This window comes from Triplophysa rosa, unplaced genomic scaffold (assembly GCF_024868665.1).
Source record: "Triplophysa rosa unplaced genomic scaffold, Trosa_1v2 scaffold375_ERROPOS116118+, whole genome shotgun sequence".
NCBI classification, from domain to species: Eukaryota; Metazoa; Chordata; class Actinopteri; order Cypriniformes; family Nemacheilidae; genus Triplophysa; species Triplophysa rosa.
Window position 1 is genome coordinate 43,713 of NW_026634379.1, and position 13,062 is coordinate 56,774.

Sequence of the window (13,062 nt, forward strand, 5' to 3'; positions counted from 1 at the left end):
CACACGCCACACACACACATACACACACTACACATCACGCACGCACATACGCACACACACGCACACACACACACACCAAACACACACACACACACACACACACACACACACACACGCAAACACACACCACATACACCACGCACACACGCAGAACACCACACACACCACACACACACACACACAGCACACACACACACGCAAACGACACACACACACAGGCACAACCAACTCAACACACACACATACACACACACCACACACAGCACATACACCACACACAGCACACAACACCACACACACACACACAAACACACCACAACACACCCACACACACACACACCACATACACACAACACACACCACGCAAACACACACACACAAACACACCCATACACACACACAACAGCGCACGCACTGCACACACACACACATGCGCTAGACACACACACACATGCGCACGACACACACACACTACACACACACACAGACACACACTTGGGTTTCCATGTTTTATGGGGACATTCCATAGACACAATGGTTTTTATACTGTACAAACTGTATCTCATATTCCCTCCCCCTAACCCTAACAATCACACACAACTGTCTGCTCTTTTACATTTTCACAAAAGTTCATTCTGTATGATTTATAAGCTTGTTTCCTCATGGGGACCAAAAAATGTCCCCACAAGGACAAGGGTTTTGGATATTGCCTCTTTGTGGGGACATTTTGTCCCCATACCGTAGGGTTTACCCTTCCCCCACTACACACACACTGACACACACACACACACACACACACACACACACACACGCATCTCACGCACGCACACACACACACACACGCACACACTTATCTAAATGAGGACATTCTATAGACTTTTATTAAGTCAGTTGTAAACCGGTAATTATAAACACTATAACCTCACACTAACCCACCAGAACACAAATCCTAAAGAAAACTTTCAGTATTTTTCTAATTTTGAAAAGCTTCATTTACTGTATTTCCATATTTTAATTATTTCTATATTCTCACACAAATAGTGAGACACATTGCACATAGACTGTAGCTGTGCGGTTATTTTCAAAGATTTACAAACCTACAGAACACACACACACGCGCGCACACACGCACACACACACACTAGGCCCAGCGCCACGAGGGGGCATTGCACCCTCAGATCTGATTTGTGCCCCTTCAGTTTCACTTTAGTATTTATGGCACAGTTTTAAGAAACAAAGCTTTACAGGGAAAAAACGGAAACGGAAATTTTTTAAGACTTCTTGAAGACAATTAAACGAAGTTTTACTTATTGTTGCACAACGCAGAGGAGACAATAGATCAGTTATACTTACACACAAATGCCTCCCATTTTGGATTATGAATTAAACGGATCATCATTTCAGCTGTTGACGTGTGTTTACGGATGCCGCTCCGCTCCGATCGTCACAGCATCATGACACGGAACATTTCTCAAGGGGAAAAAAATCACACAAATGATCTGAAGAAAACGAACCCGAGAGAACACAGCGCTTCCAACGTCGACCTGAAACTTGCTTCTTAGTTTTTCACCTGAACATTTTAAACGTGAGTTAGCCGCAAAATGTAGACTTGTATGACAAATTAATAGAGATTCGATGCCAGTGCTATTATGAGACTTATTTTTTAAATGGTCCACTTTTTGTTAATACGTTTATCCGTTTGCATATGGAGTGTATTAGGTAGCGCTTCAAAAATATATCTTACAAATGTCATATCTGTGTGTATTGTTGGTTTGTAGTTATGCCCCCTTATGAATCGACCATGCATTCCCCCTGAGTCATTTCATCCTGCACACACACACGCACACACGCACACGCCCACACGCACGCACGCACACACGCACACACACACGCGCACACGCACACGCGCACACGCACACACACACACGCACGCACGCACGCACGCACGCACACACACACACACACGCACACGCACACGCACACACACACACACACGCACACGCACGCACACACACACACACACACAGTATAGTTAAGTATAATTTGCTTTACTATACTAGTTGGGACGTTATATAGACTTCCATTGATTTCATATCAGACTGATTTAATAACACAAAAAGACAAAGTTTACCATCAATAAAAAGCATTAATTGCAATAAGTGCTTCTAAGCCCATCATCATATATTAGAGTCAAATCAGTGCTGCACAACTCATAACACAAATAACACGTGTGTGTGTGTGTGTGTGTGTGTGTGCGTGCGTGCGTGCGTGCGTGCGTGCGTGCGTGCGTGCGTGTGTGTGTGTGTGTGTGAGTGTGTTTTACCTCAGAGCGCTGTTAAACGTCTGTGCTGCCGCTGGACAGAAATCATCTGACTGACACGCTCACCACAGCCCGACACATCAGTGTGTGTGTGAGTGTGTGTCACTGTTTGGCACACACACCGCTGAGGCTTCTGGGTAAGAAACTTGTGAGAGATCTGCAGGTTTTCTGCACATGCAGAGATCAGAGAATGTGAGTGGACCTCAGGACTCACACACACACACACACACACACACATGTACACACACGTTGGGTTTCCATGTTTTATGGGGACATTTCATAGACACAATGGTTTTTATACTGTACAAACTGTATATCATATTCCCTACCCCTAACAATCACACACAACTGTCTACTCTTTTACATTTTCACAAAAGTTCATTCTGTATGATTTATAAGCTTGTTTCCTCATGGGGACAAAAAATGACACACGTGGCTGTGGTGAGCATGTGGAATCATCATATCTCATCCCATTTAGAGCACTTGTCATTTGGATTTGGTCATTTAAAAAGTGTTCTGATTCTGATTGGCTGAGCCGAGTTCTAAGAAGTTATAAAATACTCCGATTTATTACGTCTGACTGCAATACATAGCCTAAACATAATTTTATCTTCTTTATTTTATGAAACCTTGCTACACATGTGGAATAACCATTTCATAAAAGCAGTAAGCCGTGTGAAGCAGTGGGTTACAGAGCATTTTATAACAGCTGAGGGGTTTAATGACTCGTGCCACAACGCCCTTAGCTGTTATAAAATGCACTGTAACCCACTGCTTCATGGGGCTTATTGCTTTAGTAAGTAGATCAGGGTGATCTAATCCAAGTTTGCTTTAAAAAATGTGCATGAAAGTAACACGAATGACCTGATCACACCTGTGTGTGTGTGTGTGTGTGTGTACCTTGTGATTGACTGGCTTTGGTTCTGCTGTGGATTATTTCCTCTGGTTGACATCAGAGATCTGATCACTGCAGCCTACAAAAGACACACACACACAGATCTAAGAGTGTGTGATGATGCTGAAGTCATTCATCCGTGTGTGTGTGAGGGGGGGGGGTGGAGGTAAACCCTACGGTATGGGGACAAAATGTCCCCACAAAGATGGCAATATCCAAAACCCTTGTCCTTTTGGGGACATTGTTTGGTCCCCATGAGGAAACAAGCTTATAAATCATACAGAATGAACTTGATTGTGAAAATCTAAAAGAGCAGACAGTTGTGTGTGATTGTTAGGGTTAGGGGTAGGGATTCTGCATAGAGAAATTGGAGGCGGCCGCCTCCGTCAAATGTCGTGCCGCCTCAGGCTCTCGCCAAAATTATGTTTTGAGTGAGTCTTCACAAGAAATTCTGCGTGCATTTATCAGACTGTCATTTGCAACTGCAGTTGCAACATTACGCCACAGTGGAGGCGTTGTTTCGTTCAGCACACTGAGCTGCTAAAAATAGTTGCAGAAGAAGAGCCAGCCTGTGTTTCACGGCTGTTTGTTTTGCATGCAAGTACATTTAATTTCTTGAAATTTATTAAAGCGACAACGAGCAACTTTTTGACCTTAAAATAATGTCTCTAAAATTATTTAAGTGGTAGGTCAACTTTTAACTGGACGAATTTTACTGCCGTTGCTACCTGAGCAGCCTCCTATCGGCTGAAATTGCACTTGTAACTTTGGTGTTCGGGCCGGTACAAGTCCCGCCTATCCCCTGCTTTATGGCATACGTCACGTTTTACTCGTAGCCTGGGAGAAGCTAGCCAACAGCAGAGTTAACAGTAATACAAAACTATCCAAAACATCACCATGGCAGAGCCAGCCAAAAAAAACAAAGAGGGTTTTGTCGGAGGCAGCAAAGAAAAGAAAGCGAGAGAGTGATCGGACTCGAGGCCGGTCACGAATCAATATCGGACGGGCTTACACTCGGTGGCGCGAGCAGCAAGAGGCAACGGGTTGCAAAACAGATGGAGACCTAGCGGTCCGGCTCCTGGATTTGTAAGTGTTATTTGTACCTTTTTTGTTACTGTCCTGTACTGTCCGTATTTGTTATTAGTCTGTGTCATTGGTGCACCACCGGTTCACACTAGCTGAGAGATAATATAGAGATAAAGCAGTGCAGTGTTGGCTTGCTCACCGGGAGAATGCATTTATTCATTTAATTATTCTATGTGCTGTTTTCATAGCGTATCTGGGTCCGCCGGGTCCGTCGGCTGCCAGCGGGAAATCTTTGCGACAGTTTTTACGACACTGTAAACAGACAATTCCGCTTATCAACCACGTGGGGCAACAGTGAGCAGAAGTTGTTCGTTGTCGCTTTAAATTAACATGACCTACATCATTGTAATGTCTTTAGCTGTGCAGTTGGATCGTTGAATCAGCGTATACTGTACACCGCGAGTTCACCAGTATGAACGCACATTGCGTTCAGAACGACTCGCACACAAATGACTCATTTGAACCGATTCATTTAAACTATTGAACTTTTCAGTCCCTAGCGAATATAAGAGATCATAGAATCATTTAAAGTGAACCACAGAGAATGAAAGATGTGAGTGAGCTTTGCTCATTTAGTAAGACTGGTTAATTCAGTTGGCTATTGTGGGCTGAATAGTTTGTTGAAAATGATAAAAGGTTTTATTTGATTAAAAAAACATTTCTGTTTGGTTGAATAAAAGTCATGTTTTACACTTAATAACTTAATAATTGTCATTTTTATCTAATTTTATTAGAACTTTTAATGTCAAACTCGAAGTCACTTTGGTTAAGCCACTTAAAGGTACGGTAGGCCTACGTGTGTGTACAAGATCAGGATGGCACCACCTCCGCCTCATTTTGAGCCAGGAAAAACCCTGCACACACACCACAACTCTATACAAACTAAGATTATCACTCACTCATGTTTGAGATTACGCCAGCTACATCTGAAAATCCCGTGCCGTCCTCCTACGGACTGACTGAGCATCCCAGCTCCATCTCACGCAATCCCATCCCCAACCAAGAGCAAAGATGGACTTCTTGTCACATTAATGCTAAACTTACATCACATGAAAGCAGTTTGAAGTTATAGCTGCACTCAGTGACTTTGATTGGAGGTTGCTGGGTGGGTGTTTGTCGGGAGTGGGGGGGCTTGTTGGTTGTGGTTTGGGGGTTTCATTTGTTGGGGCTGTGTGGGTCTGGTTTGGTCTTGTTTTGTGGTCGATGTCGGACAACGGAGGAATAAAGTTACATTATGCCATTACTATTTTTCCCTGGTTGTTCCTCTGTTGTCTGTTGTTGATCGCGGAATGGGACCGGGTTGGACCTGCACGGTTTCGGCGGGTGGGGCTTCCTGGGTCGTGGCTGGTGGGCTCTCCCTGTTCTTCGTGGACGTTTGCTCGATGGCTTTTTGTCATGGCTCTGCTTCATTTAGTCTTGTTTTTCTTGGTCCTGTGGCAGAGCCATGACAAAGCCTTAGGTTTTATGTGAGAAAACCATGAGTTGTTTGTTTTTACTTCTCATGTGTTTTCTCATGTCTTGTCTTTGGCCCCGCCCCTCTCATCTCATGTATTGCTTTCCTCCCGTGTCTCATGTTCCTCACCTGCCCTGTGTAATTATCCATCATTTGTCTTGCCTATTTAATGCCCTCTTGTTTCATTGTCTTGTTGCTCGTGGATTGTACTGTGTACGTTTGTTGTGCTTACCTGCATTGATGTCTTCCTTATGTTCCATGTTCGCTGTGTCCTGTGTTCCTGTTTGCCGTGTGAATCCCCTGTCTTAGTAAGTGTTTACTTTAGCCTTTGTCTAGTATTGTCTAGTTTAGTGTTAGTTAGTCTAGGTCCTGCTGTTCGTTTTTTATTGTGTTACCTTTTCGTTTACCCCCTCATGGGTGTTTAGTTTTTGTTTTTGTTATAAATAAAGTCTTGTTTGTTAACCCCGTCATTGCCTGCCTGCAATTGGGTTCTTCTCCACGCCAGTCCGTGACAGCTTTTGGTCGGGGTCACAGAGTGCAGCTATGACACGTCAGAGGAGATCTGGCCCTCCCGGCTGAGTCTGGTTTCTCCCAAGGTTTTTTTTTCTCCATTTATTCATCATTAGAGTTTGGGTTCCTCGCCACAGAGGGCAGTGTTGGCTTGCTCACCGGGAGACCTTATTTATTTATTAGATATTATTTATTAGAATGATCTTGCTCGTTCTATAAACACCATGCACTGTGCTGTGTTTTACCTTTCTGTGTTTTTCTGACTTTCTTATTTTCTCCTGTAAAGCTGCTCTGGAACAATGCACATTGTGAAAAGTGATATACAAATAAATTGAATTGAATCATGTTGTGTTATTTTGTGTGATTTACTTTCACCCATGAGAATGATACACACATAGAAATTCAACATCTGATCTTTAAAAATACGATTGTACATTTCTCTAAAATTCTGCTTTGGCTCATTGAGGTGTTTGTGTTTGCACATGCATGTTAAGAATGTGGTCTTATCAGAAATCTTTAACAGACATTAAAGAATTACAGCACTTACAGCATAGTTTCAGCAAATTACCAACATGTGTTTGGGTGGAAAGTTTGGCTGAAGAAACAACACGAGTTTCCTGCCGTCAGCTTCTCATCCACACGCACACGGGACACATATACACACGGATGAGCTTCTGTCACTGATCCCAACAAACCAAGTTCTGGAAACATATTCATCAGTCTAAAAGTGTTCAGTTCTGATCCAACACAAACCAGCATCTGAAACTGCCAATTACTCCAAACTTCACAAACAGTGTTGAGTCCTAACTGAGACTGTGCGAGACACTGAAACTCAACCACATCATGACAGTGTTCTCACCTCACAAGCTTAAAGTTTCACCAACAACTCCAGCAGAGACCCCAGACACACCAGTCTGAGGAGCCCTGCGCACCGTACAAGACACTCACTCACACACACACACACGCATGCACACACACACGCATACACACACACACACACACACACACACACACGCGCACACACGCACACTAACACACACACACACACATACTGACACACACACAAACACTGACAAACACACACAGCTTTGGTTGACTATCCCCGTGGGGACAGTCCATAGGCGTAATGTTTTTATACTGTACAAACTGTATATTCTATCCCCTATCCCTAACCCTATCCCTAAACCTAAAGATCATAGAACACTTTTTGCATTTTTAGATTTGTAAAAAATATTGTTCTGTACAATTTATTAGCTTTTTTGCCCGTGGGGACCTCAATTTTGGTCCCCACGGTGACACGAGTCCCCATGTGTTGGTGTGTATTCAGGTTTAGGTCTCCACCGGGATATACAAACATGAACACACTAGCACACACTGACAAACGCGCACACACACACACGCACACTAACACACACGCACACACTGACAAACGCGCGCGCACACACACAGGCAGATCTATAACATGTGATGAGGATGCAGGTTTACATGCGTGTGTTTCACGTGTGGCAGCAGTCAGTCGAGCCTCTGCACTGAGCGGGAAATCTAAAATGAGTTTTTATTGCCAAAACCAGAAGATTGACGGGATGTTTAATTTGCAGTTTGCACAATAACAGCGATACTGGCCAGATTTTTCACAGCTATATGGGCCGTCTGCGCACTCACACACATTTACACACACACACACACAGAGTGTGAATGCACTGTCTGTGGTTTACCGCATCATTCCTCTCTCTGCAGAAGAGGCTTTACAGCTGCGCTGGCCGACACCAAAACCATTCCTGAGTTTTATACGGTAGCTGAGAGAGTTCTGATGTGTTCAACACAACACCATCAAACAGACACTACACACAACACACAACACATGACACTATAGTAGTGATAGCTCATCAAATACAATAAAAGATTTTTGTCATAAGAACTTTAATCCATCAATCTAATAACAACCTTTATTGAAACCAAACAGGCAAAATGCTTTGTGACGTTTCATTCGGTCACAGTATGACATCATAGTGCCACAATGTCAGGAAAGGTGATGGGAGAACCCAAGCGCAGGCAGCGGCAGTGAAGGGGTTAACAAAAGACTTTTATTTAAATAAACGACAAACAAAATACCCACGAAGGGGTGTCAAAACGAGAACAGAACTGGTAAACAAAACTTCAACAAAAGACTTCCCACGAGGGGGACAAAACGTAAAACAAGGACAGCGAAAACTAAACTAAGGTACACGACCAAACGTCTTAAATGAAAACAAGGCAGGGTAAAACACAAAACTCACAGTCCATGGATAAGGCAGGAAAATAGACACACGGGCAATGACATCAGGACACGAACAAGGTACACTGAACGCAGTACAAGGTACATAGCACATACAATCAACGAGCACAGGACAATGAAACATGAGGGCATTATATAGGTAGACAAACAAAGGATAATAACGAGGGACAGGTGAGGGTAATGGGACACCGGTGGAAAGCTATACAAGGAACAAGAGGGGCGGGGCCAATGACAAGACACGAGAAAGCACATGAGATGTAAAAACATAAACAACCCATGGCTTTCTCACATAAAACCTAAGGGTTCTGTCCCGATCCTGCCACACGACTAGAATTCATGAACAAGGCAGGACCGTGACAGAGCCCCCCCCCCCTTAATGAACACCCCTAGGTGTTCACCAAGGGGTCGACTAACAAGACATGACAGACTGGGACATAGACAAGAACAGACAAAACATGGCAAACAAAATCAGGGGCAGACAAGAAAACAAGACCAAGGGGTTGGGGTGACTCAGCAAAAACAACAAACATGGGAGGGGTGTGTGGGAACAACAGAGTTCATGGGGGGGCTAGGGCTAGAGGGAACAATCTTGGCCCTAAGGCAGGAGTCTTCAACTAAAATCGCTTGAGGTCCAGTAAACAAACCCTCCTTACCGGCCGAGGTCCGGACAATTAAATACCTAAAAACATGAATTGATGGTTTTTGGCAGACCAAAGAAATAAACATGTCTTTTTATATCTATACAACGGCATAACAATGTCTGACAACAATATAATGAAGGGAAATGTGCAAAATGCCCTAATCTCTAAACCTGAACTGAACATACATTCATTTCAACATTAACAACTATATTCAACATCAATTAACATCAAGTCGTGACTGAACATCCTCTGATAACATTTCAGCTCTTCTGGTTGCAGCTGAAAGGGGGGTTTGTTTAATATTTTCTTTTAGTTCATGTCTTTATTTTCCTTCTAAACGTGTTTCATACGCAGCCTTCATGCACTCTTTTACTATTTTCCCATCAGTAAAGGGCTTGTTATGTTTTCCTAACATCCACTGTATTCTTAGTGAACATTCATATGCTGGTTGTTGGGCGGTAAGTGAGTGAGGGTGGACCCGTGTAGATCGCTACTACTGGGCTTTGAGCTCATATATTTCCGTGTCCTTACCTCGGACTGCTGCGGGTAAGTTTCTTCATAGTGTCTATGTCTAGTTTCATAATGCCATTTAATGTTTCCACTTTTGACAACCGCAACAGACTCCGAGCAAATGAGACAAACCGGTCTCGTGCATTTCGATGCAGAAAGAATAAATGCAAATCTCTCGACCCATTCATCTCGGAAAACATGGTTTTCAGCGTCAACTTTTCTAACTTTTGAAAAGGACATTGTTTTTCAGTCACTGAAAGTTACATCTGTCTGCACGCTGTGCAGCGAGTCTGTCGCGGCAAGTGTTGCCAGATAGAGTTGAAGGTTTCCAGCCCAAAAACAGTCCAAAACCCACCCAAATGCACACAAAACCGCCCAAAATATTTGATTAATATTTGGTTAAATTTGATCAATATTTAGCTATTTTAAATGCCACAATTAATGTACCATGCTATGCCTAGCGACATACACCAACAGCAACGGAACCACAGTAACAAAATGACAACATAAGACGTTCACATCTTTGGCCCATTGCCCCGCCCTCACACCACACACAATGCACTTTTACAGTGTAGATTTAGTTTAAAGATCATTCACATACCCAATTCGTTAATAACGAGTTCAACAATGTGTATTGAAATAATATTTTATACTTCAAATATTATTTTTTAACTATTATTATTACTACATTTTACTCATTATAAACAGGTGTGTAAGTAAGAGCGAGACAGACAGAGAGAGAGAGATCTTAAGCCTAACGTTACCTTTAAATGCAGAACAGTAACAGGGTGTCGATTGTAACTTGACAGGATGCTGAAGAACACAGCTGAACACAACTTTTCAGAATCACTCTCCCACTCCTTTCTGTAACATTTTTTATATTTTGCCCACTTAGACTTCGGCATATTGACTGTTTATATTTCCCGCTGAGTGCTGGCTGCTTCTTCTCTTTTGGCGGTTGCAAAACTGTCTTTGGCGGTGGAAAACTATCACTCGTGATTGGCTAAAAGATTACTAATTGGATGGAGTACACGCACACTTGGGTTTTGTTAAATAATAAGCCTATACAATGTACATGTTTCAAACCCGCCAAACTGATACCAAATCCGCCCAAATTTTGTCCATCCGCCCAAGCCAATTATTACCCGCACAATCAAATTCAAAACCGCCCAATCTGGCAACACTGGTCGCGGCTCTCTTCTCTCCACGACGTTGACGTCTGTACGTAGCAACAGTGCGCAGATGTTAACTGTCCGTGGCGCCTTAGGACCCAAACTGCTACTGAGCGGACCTTGATGTGCCTGGTATAAATTTGATTGCATTAGAAAATAATGTTAGGCGTTCATTTATTTATTACGTCAAAAGGCTTTGAGGTCCGGACGGACGCATCTCGCGGTCCGCATTCGGACCGGAGTCCGCTAGTTGGTGACCCCTGCCCTAGGGGGAGGCCCACGAGGGCGCTGAGTCTGGGGGGAACTGGCAGGCTTGGTTGCCGGCCTGGCCCGGCTAGAGACCGGGCGGACTGCCGGCTGAGTCGCTGGCTGGAAGGCCGGCTGAGTCGCCGGCTGGATCCCAGCTGCTGCAATGGCTGGGATGCCGGCTGGATTCCCGGCTGGAACGCCGTCTGCAGCACCGGTTGGGATGCCGGCTGCTACACCGGCTGGGACACCGGAATGGACTCTGGCTGCACCGGAATGGACATCAGCTGCACCGGACTAGACACTGGCTGCACCGGACTGGACACTGGACTGGACACCGGACTGGACACCGGCTGCACCGGACTGGATGCCGGACTGGACACTGGCTGTATCACCGGCTGCATCACTAGGCTAGCTGGTGGCGGAGGCTAGCCTTGAGCACTGCCTCACCGAACTCAGTCTCCTCCACAACAGCCACAAACTCCCGGGCGAAGTCTCTGACCCCGCGATCCCCCTGCCGAAGCCCAAACAATAAACAAGTCTGGCGGGCTCGCAGGGAACCGTTCATGCCTGCTGGGTTCGTTATGGCTGTGTATTCTGTCAGAGTTTGACAAGGGAGAGAACCCAAGCGCAGGCAGTGGGGATGAAGGGGTTAACAAAACAATTTATTACTACAAAAAGATACGCAAAACAAAAACCCACAGTGGGGAACAAAACACGATAATAAATCGAAGAACAAAACAGGCACATAAACTGACTAGACTAAAATAAAAGGACTAAACACCACACTGGACAAAACTACAATAAACTGACAATAACTAAACTCACGCAACAACCAGGGACAGGAACACACAGCACTATGCACGGAGGTAAGTACACAGACAAGAACCATATATAATACACGAGCACAGGACAAAGACACATGAGGGCATTTATAGGAGAGACAAATGAGGGATAATTACGCAGGGCGGGTGGGAAACATCAGACACGGCAGGGAAGCAATACATGAAACGAGAGGGGCGGGGCCAATGACAAGACACCAGAAAGCACATGAGATGTCAAAACATGAACAACTCATGGCTTTCTCACATAAAACCTAAGGGCTCTGTCCCGTTGCTGCCACATGACTAGAAATTCAGAAACAAGAGGGCAGGACCGTGACACACAAGAGACGGCCTCTGCAGAAGATCAACGCCTACTCTTACATCACAGATTCACACGCTTAAAGACAAGATAAAACACAGGAGTCCTGTGACAAACATGACATCTCTGTTCAATTTAATGGAATGTAAAAGTTGTCTGAGTGAGAGCAGATCACTGTAAGAAAGAAAAACAAACAAGACTCAGATCAGACTATCTCACATCAGATTCATTAAAAAAACTCTGAGGGCAGAAAATCAATCTCTCAACAGAATTATTCATGGCACACAGAGAAAATATGAAGAGGAAACAGATGAATTATTCCTTCAGTATCATCTCTGGTTCATTTATTCTTACAGAGTCAGAGACCAAACTATATCAGACAAACAGAGACAGAGAGAGATGCTAAATCAGACACAACTAAACCTGATTTAATACAGTTAGGTTGGTAAGTGAAGAGATGCAGACATTATTATGTTTGAAATATTTAGTGAAATATGTGACCCTGGACAACAAAACCAATCCTATGGGTCAATTTTCCGAATTTGAGATTTTTACATAATCTGAAAGCTGAATAAATAAACGTTCTATAGATATATGAGTTGTTAGAATAGGACAATATCTGGCTGAGATACAACCGTTTAAAACTCTGGAATCTGAGAGCGCAAAAAAATCTAATTATTGAGAAAATTGCCTTTGAAGTTGTTAATCAGGGGCACTGTGGCAGACCATCCACTCACAAAAATAACGTTTTTATATATTTAAGGTAGGACATTTACAAAATATCTTCATGGAACATGATCTTTACTTAATA

At 43.7% G+C, this 13,062-nt stretch overlaps 1 protein-coding gene across 3 annotated transcripts in view; it reads right to left on the reverse strand.

The window, feature by feature from the left end:
* Window positions 1-13,062, reverse strand: part of erg (ETS transcription factor ERG) — a 31,067-nt gene that overhangs the window by 12,844 nt on the left and 5,161 nt on the right. Inside the window, exon 2 of one of the 3 annotated variants that reach the window (XM_057328131.1) lies at window positions 3,221-3,294. The gene's annotated coding sequence lies outside the window, so the exon portion shown is untranslated. Of the gene's footprint in view, window positions 1-1,353; window positions 1,975-2,323; window positions 2,663-3,220; window positions 3,295-13,062 lie in introns of those variants that run through there. The other 2 variants (XM_057328137.1, XM_057328138.1) reach the window with 2 other exon arrangements.